At 34.9% G+C, this 13,419-nt stretch overlaps 1 pseudogene; it reads left to right on the forward strand.

Annotated features, from left to right (window-relative positions):
* Window positions 1-1,550: 1,550 nt before the first annotated feature.
* Window positions 1,551-3,475, forward strand: LOC114221534 (dnaJ homolog subfamily C member 2 pseudogene; annotated as a pseudogene).
* The last annotated feature ends 9,944 nt before the right edge of the window (window positions 3,476-13,419 follow it).

Consider the following 13,419-nt stretch of genomic DNA (forward strand, 5'->3'; position numbering starts at 1 on the left):
ATGACTTGTTTATATCCTCACACCTACTGATATATTTTCATGTTTTTTAAATGGAAGAGTCAAGTATTTCTCATGTTATTTCTTCCCATTGTTTCACATAACAAAACACTCAGATTATAATAGTCTCTTTCTTCAGCGGACAATTGTGGGTAAATACAAATTTCTACTGGAATAAAGGGGAAGCATTTTCATTCTCTTCCTATGAACAGGAGGATGATATAGTAGATATGGGGGAGCATATGCATTAGGCTTAACACATTTTCCCTTTGATTATACTAAACCAAGTTAAGTAGTGAACAAAACTAAGCCAAGAATAGTAAATGCATCAATTTTTAGTTTTTTTTGTGGTAGCCCCATGAAGCCAAAATTGCTCAGATAATATATCCCAGTACAGTCTCCTTTTTAGGTCCTCTTTCCCTATCTCAGTGTTTTGTTTATGACCCATAAAATAATGAATGTAACTTTACCTCTTCATAAAGGTCCTTGCTTACTTGTTTACCCTTATTTACCTCTTTAGATTCTGCCTGCCCCACCCCACACCTGTTTTCTGATGACCTTCAGTAGCTACTCCCAGTTGGCATCAATCTGGCCAGTACCAAAAATTCCCACAAATCTTTCTCCTAAAAGATCTAGTGTCTTTGCTACATGACTACTTTATTGAAATATCTCTTTTAAAACCGGGTAGCACTGATTGTTGCTGGAAATTTTTTTAATCTCCAATGGTATATCCATATGTATGTGCATATGTTTATATGTGTGTGTGTAAAATAGCATATGATTTTACATTTTTTATTCCACATGAAAGTTTGAAGCCTATGATCAACTGATTTTCAGGATTGTAACCAAAAACATTAAATAATATGTGCAATTATCATCAGGATTGTGTTATCTTTTTTCAACCTTTCATTTGTAAAATGTAGCAATAATACCTACTTCAAAAAGTTGTTATAATGATCAAAAGATTACACACACACACACACACACACACACATATACACGCTACCTGGTACATTCCAGAAACTCAACAATCAAAAAAAATTTTTAGATGTAGTACCCACGAGGACATCATAATCTTAAATACAGTGGCAGGTGTTCACTAACTGTACCTAAATAAGATGGCCCGTATAAATACAACTGATGTCCTTCTAGAACATGCAATACACCATGAGGATTCTGTATAGTCAGTGTATGGCAACGTTCAACTAATTAGGACAGACTGTTGACCATCACTAATCGAAGTATCTCCTTCTTGCAATCTATATTAGGTAGTTAATGTTTTCATAAATGCTTATCATGGTTTCAGATACTGATTTTTTTACATAGTATTAAATATTTTTTATTTTAAAAGTTGGTAAATACATTATTATTCAAAAAGAAATTATGGCTGGGAATTGGCCTCCGCACCGCGAAAGATCCATCCCGGAAGTAGTTATTGGTCGTCTCCATGCGCCGGTTCCTGGGCGTCGTAGAGCCAAGGCGCGAGGCTCAGACCGAGAGGTAGGAGCTGGAGGGGATGCTAAGCGCCCTCCGCCCGGGACGCGAACCGCTTAGCCAGCGGGGCTGGTCCCGGCGCCATCATGCTGCTCTTGCCGAGCGAGGCGGACGGCCAGGGCACCGCCATCACCCACGCTCTGACCTCTGCCTCAACACTCTGTCAAGTTGAACCTGTGGGAAGATGGTTTGAAGCTTTTGTTAAGAGGAGAAACAGAAATGCTTCTGCCTCTTTTCAGGAACTGGAGGATAAGAAAGAATTATCAGAAGAATCAGAAGATGAAGAATTGCAGTTGGAGGAGTTTCCCATGTTGAAAACACTTGATCCCAAAGACTGGAAGAACCAAGATCATTATGCAGTACTTGGACTTGGCCATGTAAGATACAAAGCTACACAGAGACAGATCAAAGCAGCTCAAAAAGCAATGATTTTAAAACATCACCCAGACAAACGGAAAGCAGCTGGTGAACCAATAAAAGAAGGAGATAATGACTACTTCACTTGCATAACTAAAGCTTATGAAATGTTATCTGATCCAGTGAAAAGACGGGCATTCAACAGTGTAGATCCTACTTTTGATAACTCCGTTCCTTCTAAAAGTGAAGCAAAAGACTATTTCTTCGAAGTGTTTTCCCTAGTGTTTGAAAGGAATTCTGGATGGTCAAATAAAAAAAATGTGCCTAAACTTGGTGATATGAATTCATCATTTGAAGATGTAGATGCATTTTATTCTTTCTGGTATAATTTTGATTCTTGGAGAGAATTTTCTTATTTAGATGAAGAAGAAAAAGAAAAAGCAGAATGTCGTGATGAGAGGAGATGGATTGAAAAGCAGAACAGAGCAACAAGGGCACAAAGAAAAAAAGAAGAAATGAACAGAATAAGAACATTAGTTGGCAATGCATATAGCTGTGATCCAAGAATAAAAAAAATTAAGGAAGAAAAAGCCAAGAAAGAAGCAGAAAAGAAAGCAAAAGCAGAAGCAAAACGGAAGGAGCAAGAAGCTAAAGAAAAGCAAAGACAGGCTGAATTAGAAGCTGCTCGGTTAGCTAAAGAGAAAGAAGAGGAGGAAGTTCGACAACAAGCATTATTGGCAAAGAAGGAAAAAGATATCCAGAAAAAAGCCATCAAGAAGGAAAGGCAAAAACTTCGAAACTCATGCAAGACCTGGAATCACTTCTCTGACAATGAGGCAGAGCGGGTTAAAATGATGGAAGAAGTGGAAAAACTTTGTGATCGGCTTGAACTTGCAAGCTTACAGTGCTTGAATGAAACACTCACATCGTCTACAAAAGAAGTAGGAAAGGCTGCTCTGGAAAAACAGATAGAAGAAATAAATGAGCAAATTAGAAAAGAGAAAGAGGAAGCTGAGGCTCGAATGCGCCAAGCGTCCAAGAATGCAGAGAAATCAACTGGTGGAAGTGGAAATGGCAGTAAAAACTGGTCAGAAGATGATCTGCAATTGCTAATTAAAGCTGTGAACCTCTTCCCTGCTGGAACAAATTCAAGATGGGAAGTTATCGCTAATTACATGAACATACACTCTTCTTCTGGAGTCAAGAGAACTGCCAAAGATGTTATTGGCAAAGCAAAGAGTCTTCAAAAACTTGACCCTCATCAAAAAGATGATATAAACAAAAAAGCTTTTGATAAATTTAAAAAAGAACATGGAGTCGTGCCTCAAGCAGACAATGCAACACCTTCAGAACGATTTGAAGGTCCGTGCACAGATTTCACCCCTTGGATAACAGAAGAACAGAAGCTTTTGGAACAAGCTTTAAAAACGTACCCAGTAAATACACCTGAAAGATGGGAAAAAATAGCCGAAGCAGTGCCTGGCCGCACAAAGGACTGCATGAAGCGATACAAGGAACTTGTTGAGATGGTAAAAGCAAAGAAAGCTGCTCAAGAGCAAGTGCTGAATGCAAGTAGAGCCAAGAAATGACTTATGACAATCTTTGTTGTGTGTGCATTTTTATAATAAAACTGGAAATATTGTACAAAAAAAAAAAGAAATTATGGCTGATTATGCTCAGGGAAATTCTCTCTGACATTAACCATTCATCAGGATGCGAAGTGCATGCTTGATATTAGTGGGCTGATCTGAAGAACAAATTAGCTGATACTGTAGATAGACTATCTTTAGTAATAATTAATATAAGACTTAATAAGATGTGTGACTTAGAAAATAAGCAAACTGAAATGTGAACACTATGGAAACTGCAATCTTATCAGAAACACGTTTATAATTTAAACAAGTAATATCTTGTTTCACCCTGTTATATATCGTGAAGCTAGCTTCATTATGAGTCAAGGGTAATTCCAGTTTATCCCAGACTGAGCTATATTTTTTCTTTTTACCTTTTGCTTTTTGTCTTTTTCTTATTCCTTTTTTTTGGTTAAGTGTACATATTCTCTACTCTTGTGGCACAAATAGAAACTGACACCATTGATCTCCTGATAACAGCTTTTTCTGGGCCTGAATTACTTCTAACTTAACAGGAAAAAGGAGAAAAAGTGCCCCCAGTCCCCTTTATGCTTTATTTTGGCTCAATTTCTCTCTTCTGGGGTTCCATTTGTTTCCATTCTTCCTATAGTTCTTGAGATACCAGGCACTGCTTAAAATGCACAGAACAGAGAGTTTTGCTTCCAGCCACTACTGCACATTCAAAATGAAGTATAAACACTATCCATTCCAAACATAGGGGAAAGAGCTAAGTTTATCCAATGCCTTGGAGTCAGAAAGAAAATAAGTGTTCCCTAGTGAGATTCTTACTCTATTTGCAGATGTCTAGCTTCATTTTTAAAGGCGTGAAACCTGGATTGACTCAGCAGTAAAATCTAGACATCCTTTAGTCAGACTTTTGCATTTAACCATTTGGCAATTCATAGAGCAGTCATGTTTGTAAGTATATCTTTGTCACTGACCATTTTCAGAGTGTTATAGTAGTCCTAAAATGTGCAATTAAAGTGTGTATCTGAAAAAAAAAAGATGTGTGTAGTATTTGATATTTGATTGAGTTTTATGATTAATGGAAATGCTATGTAAGGGAGATATTAAATTTAGTGTTTATAATTAGATATTCATTTTAGCTTAGACCAAATTTAAAAAATGAATCATATTATAGGGATGTTAATTTTTATGTTGAATTGGACACACATACACATTTTATTTCTTGAAAGATTAGTCTTAGAGGGCAAGAACATAGTTTTAAATTTATTTTAGATTCCATTTGATTAGTGTAACATTACATATTTTAATGCTCAGAATAAGTACTTATTGAATGAATTAATGAATATATGAACTAATAGAAAGCAAACAACATCATTACATAGACTGTGGATGCATAAATGTAAGATATGTGAGCATATAAACAAAGTTTGTGTCACTAATTCTGAAAACAAAATATGTACTGTAAAGTCATATAAAATATATCTTATTCAAAATGTGTTTAATTGATTACATCCTACGTATAGTACAATAGCAATTAAATATGATTGACTTTTGCATGAAGTGGTTAGGAACATGGACTGCAGATTGAGATTGGCCTTACTATCTTATTACTCTTGGGTAATTTTGGTTATGTCATTCACTCCTACATGCCTCAATTAACAAAACAGTGATAACAAGGTATGTTGTGTAAATTGTTGAGGATTTAAATAAATGCGTGAAAAATGTTTAGCATAGTATGTGGTATACCACAATAGACCTCCAATAAATAGTGGCTCTTAATGTTAATATTAATATTGCTGAAGTTTCACATTTTAAGGGTTTTCTATCACACATTTGTCTCATTGAGTCCTCAGATTTTGTTTGAGGTAGGATTGATAGCGACATGGACATTTTGCAGACAACAAAACTAGGCATATTAAGGTTAAATGATTTTCTTATAATTATATAATTAAGTGAATGTGGATTAAGAATCAGTTCTTAGAAATTATAATCATTCATCTCTGACTACATATCCCTATCTCTCTTCTGCTTATCCAGAACCTCAATATTCCACAGCAATTTTTATGTTCTTTTAATGTCCCCCACGTAAAATTTCAATTTGAAGTTTTTAATAAGCTACTTCAGCTGTTTTAATAAGTAACTAGCAATAATATTACTAATTAAAAACACTATGTTACAAGTCATGTTTAACTTAAACAAGTATTTTCTACCTCATATTTGATATATGACACGTGTCATTTTTGCTCAATAATGAATTGAGAGACCTTTAAATAGTCTAAACTAATTTCATGTCCATATAGAAAAATAGAAAATTGAATTCTCACTCCATTTTATCCACAAATCAATTGCAGTTGGCTTAGAAATATTCATGTAAACCAAAAAATTATAAAGCTATTTGAATATATTATAAGAAGCCAAACTGTGGAAGGAGGCAAGATGCCCTTCAACAAATGAATGGATAAAGATGTGGTCCATATATGCAATGGGATATTACTCAGCCATCAGAAAGGATTTGTATTGCACACCATTTGCATTGATATGGATGGAACTGGAGGGGATTATACTAAGTGAAATAAGTCGGGCAGAGAAAGACAATTATCATATGGTTTCACTCATATGTGGAACATAAGAAATAGTGTGGAGGACCACAGGGGAAGGGAGGGAAAACTGAATGAGAAGAAATCAGAAAGGGAGACAAACCATGAGAGACTCTGGACTTCAGGAATAAAACTGAGGATTACAGAAGGGAGGGGGCTGGGGGGATGGGGAAACTGGGTGATGGGTATTAAGGAGGGCATGTGTAGTGATGAGCACTGGGTGTTATAGGCAACTAATGAATTGTTGAACACTACATCAAAAACTAATGATGCAAAAACTAATATGCTGGCTAATTGAACATAATAAAAATTTAAAAATTTAAAAAATTTAAAAAACAAATATATTATAAGAGAACACATCACTTACTTTGGGTAGAGGAAGGTTTCTTAAGCAAGACACAGAAAATGATAACCCAATTAAAAATCCCTGTTATTGGGCGCCTGGGTGGCTCAGTTGGTTAAGCGACTGCCTTCGGCTCAGGTCATGATCCTGGTGTCCCGGGATCGAGTCCCATATCGGGCTCCCTGCTTGGCAGGGAGTCTGCTTCTCCCTCTGACCCTCTTCCCTCTCGTGCTCTCTATCTCTCATTCTCTCTCTCTCAAATAAATAAATAAAATCTTTAAAAAAAAAATCCCTGTTATTCAAAAGACATTTTAAAGAAAGAAAAGAGGCAGGGTGCCTGGGTGGCTCATTTGGTTAGGTGTCTGCCTTCTACCCAGGTCCTGATCTACAGGGTCCTGGGCTTGAGCCCTGAGTCAGGCTCTTTGCTCAGTGAGAGTTTGCTTTTACCTCTGCCAGTTTCCCCTCACTTATGTGCTCTCTCACTCTCTCTCAAATAAATAAATAAAATCTCAAAAGAAAAGAAAGAAAAGAGGCAAGACACAGATGAGAGGACAATATTGACAATACATATTAACAAAGTAGACAATTTAAGAATGTGTAAAAAATTTCTACATATCAATAAAAAATTCAGAAATCCCCCAAAAATATACACATGAATTTCATAAAAACTATAAAATGACTAGAACATACACAAAACCATAATTAACCAGTAATCAGGAATGCAAACTAAAATCACAGAGAGATGCTACTACATACATGAGACTGGCAAAAATGGAAAATGGTAACACTAAGCTTTATTGATGATGGAGAACTATTTTATATTTCTAGCTAGAGTGTAAATTAGAAAAAAGTTTGGCTCATTTAATAAAGTTGGAAGTGTACATCTCATACAACCCAGAGAAACTTGTGTATGTGTACTCAACGAAACATATCCAAGAATGTTTAGGGCACTTTGATTTATAATAACTAAAATTAGAACAACCTAGGGGGTCATTAAAAACAGCATAGCTAAATGTATTGTGGTGTGTTCTTCCAATGGAATTTCATATATAAATGGAAATAAATAATGCTACATAAAACAAAATGGCTAAATTTCTAATACAATGTTGAGTGAATCAAACAAGTTAAAAAAGAACACACTATTAATCATAAGTATAAATAGACCAAAATAAGAAAAACTAATTATATTGTTTAGAGTCATATTAATAATTGATGAAACTAGAAAGCAAGAAAATACATGTCACAAAAGTCAGGGCACTCATGGGGTTAAATAATCAGCAATGGTGAGAAAGGAATGGAAAATAGGCTTGGAGGAGAGAAAAAGTTTAGGTTACCTCTATGTATTTATTTCAATAACTTTGTTCATTGCCATTCAAAAATATTTCAGGTTTTCTGCTCAAAATAGGAATTAGATGCTGGATATGTAGAGACAAATGTATTCTCAAAGATCTTTAAAAAATGATAAATATAGAAAGATAGAACAAAAGACAAATAGTCTTTCAGGACAAAAGATCATATAAGTAATGCAAATAATTATATGTATAAAGGAGGAAAACAACATGATTAGAAGGAAATTCACTAATCCATTTCATTCAGTCATATATAAATTTATTGAACAAATACTTATTGAGCTTCTATTCTGAGGATTTTGATTAGGAAGGAGATGGTAAAGAAGCAGACAGTTTTCAGATCTGAAACATTTTGGGTACAGAATTAATGGGGATTTGGTAGTGGTTTGCTGGGTAGCCAGAGAGAAGATGCTCACAAGGATAATGCTTGGGCTTTCTCTCTGCATCTCCCAAAGAGTGGGGACCAGAGATAGTGATAGAGAGACTGGCAAAGTGGCAGATTTGGCTGAAGAGAATGAGGGAGAGAGCAGAGTTGTGGAGAAGAGAAAACTTTGTGTGGGGTGCTTGCATTATTGAAAAATATAGACATAAATCATGTTGCTGTCTGGAGTCCTTAAGAAAGAAACAACTTGGAAATATACATTTGAGGATAATCAATATAGAAATGCTTTTAAATACATAAGAATGGATCCAGTTATTAGAGAAAGAGCATACAGTTTGTCATGAAATCCCAAGGGCCAAGTTCTAAAGAAACCCAATATTTAAGTGAGATTAAGGAGGAAGACTTGGCAAAGGAAAGAGATGGATAACTAGAGGAGTGTACTTTCATTGAAGGGAAGAGTTTTTCAGGAAGGAGAGGTTACAAGAGGTTACCTGAAGACTTCTTTGAAGATGTAATATTCAAAATGTTGCCTTTATCATGTGTGGGATTCAGATAGTAGATGTGATAGTGAATGGGTTTTACCGGCTAGAAAACACAGAAAAGGAAGAGAAGTGGAAAACAACAGGACCTGTCTCAGAGGTATTGGTCTGTGTTTTGGGTGGATGTTATCTAAACTAGAATGAAGCATTCTAAACAAGCAGGTGAAAAATAAGCAAAGAGATTTGTATTGCTTATGTTTAAGTGTTTTTATGACTTTTCTTTCACTTTTATAACTACATGAATAGGAAAGAAGAGTCAGAAATGAGAGTAAAGAAGAAATGAAGCCGTAATAAAAGATCACAAATTTCTGATAATACAATATCACACTGTAATCCATATGTGTTCAAGTCAGTTTGATGAACTGGCATTCAGACATTTTAAAGATTTATTTATTTATTTTAGTGGGGGAGGGGCAGAGAGAGAGAGGGACAGAGAATCTCAAGAAGACTCCCCACTGAGCACAGAGACCAATGTGGAGCTTGAGATCATGACCTGAACCAAAACCAAGAGTCAGACACTTAACAGACTGAGCCACCCAAGTACATTAGGATTCAAACATTTTAAAGGACAGATTATTTCTGAGTGCAAAATAAATACTGATGGACTGATTGATTGATTGTTCTCCTCTTTCTGAATTAATAGTCAGGCTCAGTGATACTAGATTTCCTCTCTCACAATTTCACATTTATTTGAATAGATACCGGACCCGGGTCTCTACTAATAAATGGTAAGTTTTCCAGTAGTAATTTTTTGTTTGAAACAAAAATTTTGTACCTGACTGTAATGAAAAATTTGTTAATAATATTTTAAGTTATATCTAAAATCCTCAAACCATGCTTGTCAACTTCAGATCCAAATTGTACCCCAGAATGTTCATAGTTAAGTGCATTTGTGATTAATTGTCTTTGCCAGATAAATTTGGGAGGAGGTCTTAGAGATGCCTGACACCTAAATCTAGTAAAAAGAAAAAAAAAAACCTTTTAGGAATGACAGAACCATGTGAAATGTCTTCTTCATTTTCACCAAAATATGTATATAAATTTCTCTTTAATTATCCTCAAAATTTATACAAGGCACATATCACTGTTTGTGGTTTGAGGAAGAAATGCTTGCTAGCTAGCTAGGAAATGCATTGATAATGTTCCTGTCATTTTCGAAATTGCTCAAGAATAATTACATGTATTGAAAGAATGCTCTATGAATCTGAATCCTCTGTATTCTAATTCTACATTGTTTTAGGAATTACAAATGTTGGCTTAATTTTCGTGGCGGGATACCTAAGGCCATTCTTTGGATAATTCACCAAGTCCCTTTTTCAAATTTGTTTACAGAAAAATACAATCATAAAGGAGGTATTTCCTACTGTAAACAGAATTACAGTTATGTTAGATGTCCCCCTCGATTCAGATTTCATCTGCTGACACTAATGTGGTCAGATGTTAAAATCACTAGCTGTTTCTATCACCCAGTAGGTGGTGCTTTGAACCAGAGATTGACAATTCTGGCTCTGTTTCTAGTTTCTAGGTCTTCATCTTCATAACTATCTTCAAAGATGCATTTGAAACCAACTGATTTGAAAAACTTACTTGGCTTTTTATGGTGACTCTCAAAGTGCATCAATGATGAGGAAATACTACCAATTTTAAAATAATATCTAACTAAACACTTTTTAAAAGAAACAAAATACAGAACAATGACTATAACTATAAAAATAAGATTCTCCTTCCCTTCTTTCTGTATTTAACTTTTATTCTTTATTTCTTTGGTCTGACAAACCTAGCTACCAGTAAAGTAGATATGTTCTCCCTCATGGCATTCATTTAAACTGTTCCTGATACATTTGCCAAATTTTCTTCCACAAAAGCGGATTCTTGGTACAATGGCAGAAAGCATAGGAAGCTTCATCCATTTGTCACTCATAAATGTGAAACATGTTTAACCGCATACAGTTGTGCAAAAGGAAGTGGCGCTTTCAATATCAGAGTGCCTAGTGTCTGCTTTTGGTCTAAAGATAAAGTATATTTGCTGAGAGCCAAAGGTTTGCCTCCTCCACTGAGTCAAATCTCTCATTCTTATCACCACTCTCACATTATAGAAGTATGTGGAAGAATTTGTTTTAAAAATCAAGGTATGGGAGATAGGGCAGGAAGAAGTTGCTTGGTTTTGAATTGTCTTGTGTTATGAAATGCCACATATAGTTTAGATCACACATTAGGATGGGGCAATAAGTAACTTGTATTTGATCTCAGGTCTCTTCTAGCTCTAATCACTATTGAGGAAGATAATTATGGTTTTAACTCTTACTTTTGTATTCCACCTGACACCAATGATGCTTAAACTTTTCCTGCAAATTTGGAACATAATCATTATAAGTATGTGCACGTGTTGCTCAGTGATTCTCAAACTTGGCTCTGCCTGAGAAAGATCTGTGCTTTCTCCCCAACCCTTGCAATCCAAATTTCAAAGGTGCAATCTCCCAATCCTTGTTCAGTAGATCTGGTATGGAGCCAGGTTCACAGGTAATTTTGAGAACAGCATATTTTGAAAACTACACTTTTACCATGTCATCTTTCATAAATATTCTCAGATAATCAGATTTATAAAATACTGCTAGAACAACATAGCCCCCTCCAATCTTTGTGGGAAGCATCTGACATCTAGGATCTCTTTGTACTTGTTTAAGTGGAAGGAATGTCACCATTCCAGGCCCCTCTCGTCTCAAATCATCAAAGCTTAAATATATTAAATATATTCTATTTCTTTCTTAAAATGAATATCATCTATACCATTTGTGTATTATTCACTCAGATATATGGTTGTTGCTTGAAGAAGGAGAATGTGTCAACAGGCTTAATGAAAGATTTTCTGACTTGTAATCTTAATACATTATTTTGGGAATCCAAAGGAGGTACATGTGTGGTACCTCTTCAGTTCTGTCTTGCCACAGCTCAGTCCCTTTACGCTTGAAGCTCAACAAAATATTTTTTCTGTGCTCTTATATATAGTTTAATAATCTTAATGATATCAATCACACTTTCCATTGCAAAATAATAAAATATTAAGAAGTTGCATTAATGCAAATTACTATATAGCATATACCTACACAATAACAGTTCATGTTCCTTATTTGACTCCAAAACTTCCTGGATTCATTCAATGTTAAATGTTTCACTATGACTATTGAGGTAAAGACAAAAGCAAAAAGAAAACAAGAAAAACAAAACAAAAACATATTGCTTAATTTCTGCAACTTTATCTCCATGTTTTCCAGTAACTTCTAAAAACTATTTTATTTGAATTTGTGAGGAGTTTAGGGGACCCGGTTAATAGTGTCCCCTCTCCATTCCCAAGTAAATAAATTAATTTACAAAATAAACAAGGAGAGGTAAAGCTATGGTGAAACAAATATCAACTATTATTTGTAAAATTTGACATTGGAAAATCTAGATTGTATCTCCAGAAAGGTGGTCTTATAATACTAGACCTCAGAATTAGTCACAATTTTCCACTCAGTAATAAGCAAGACCGAAAAACTAGAGGTTTTCTTGAGAGGGGAGCCCAATCCTATCATGAAGGTACAAATAATATACATGTTCACTGTGCACGTGTTGCTCAGTGCACGCCTCTTTGACAGAGGCAAAAATGAGCTAGATTATAAATATCAAATTTATCTTTCTAAATTTACTCATCAGGTTAAGTTGTTCCTCCATACTTGAAGAGAAATGAGTTAAAGAAGAGAGGAGCAAGGAACTCTATCCAATTGAAAAACAAAAACCACAGCAGGAGTATGTCATTTTATCAGGTATGTAGAGTCACATAACTGTTGCAATCAAGATATAGGACAAGAGTTCTTTTAAAACCTAAAATGATCATGTCACTTTTTCCTTTAGAATCCTATGATAGCTCCCATTGTAATGTTCCTTCTCTCTCTCCTTACAGTTTTGCTTTTTCTTCCAATCATTAGTATTCTCTTTCTTTAATTATGTAACATTTTTTAATGTAATGCCTGTCATATTCACCACAGTGTAACATCCCAGAGGATGGGTGTATTGTTTGCCTTGTTTGCCTTGTTGCTGTTTACCATAACATAGAAGATTGCCTAGCACAGAGAAGGCATTTATTAAAATATTCAAACTAGTTTTCATACAAAAGCCAGAGTAATTTGTTTAAATTGGAAAGATAATCACATAAAATTTTTGCTCCAGAATTCTTCAGTGGCTCCCCAGTATCCTTGAAATATAGTTCCAGATCCTAAATAAAACACAAAGAGCTTCCAATTGTCCAATCCCAAGTTATTTTTCTATTTCTAATATTTCTGGTCACTTTCATCTTATATGCTATACTCCTTCTTATGAGACATTTACTATTCCCAGAATATGCCTCATTTTCCTTCCAAGACTGTTTTTTGTAGGTGCTGTTTTCTTTGCCAAGGGCACACACCCCTAATTATCCACATTTCTATTATTTTCCTTGGGACCTGGTTTATTTGTCAACTCCTAAGACTGGATTAAGTCCTCTCTTATGTGCTTCAACAGTAATCTGTATCTCTATTGACCCAACACAATATTAAAAGTGTGTGCTGAATCAGTTAGGCTCCAGTCACAGATAATAGGAACCCATTTACTTAGTGTAAATAGAAGTAATTTTAAAATAGATCATTAAGTACTTAGAAAACTATTAGAATAAAGGGGGAAAAAAGACACATAGTCTCTTTTTTTTATATTGGCCTATACTTTTTTAAAATTTTTTATTGTTATGTTAA

Source organism: Eumetopias jubatus, unplaced genomic scaffold, assembly GCF_037043125.1.
Source record: "Eumetopias jubatus isolate StellerSeaLion01/CBP00866 unplaced genomic scaffold, mEumJub1_p1.0 scaffold_13, whole genome shotgun sequence".
In the NCBI taxonomy this organism is placed as follows: domain Eukaryota; kingdom Metazoa; phylum Chordata; class Mammalia; order Carnivora; family Otariidae; genus Eumetopias; species Eumetopias jubatus.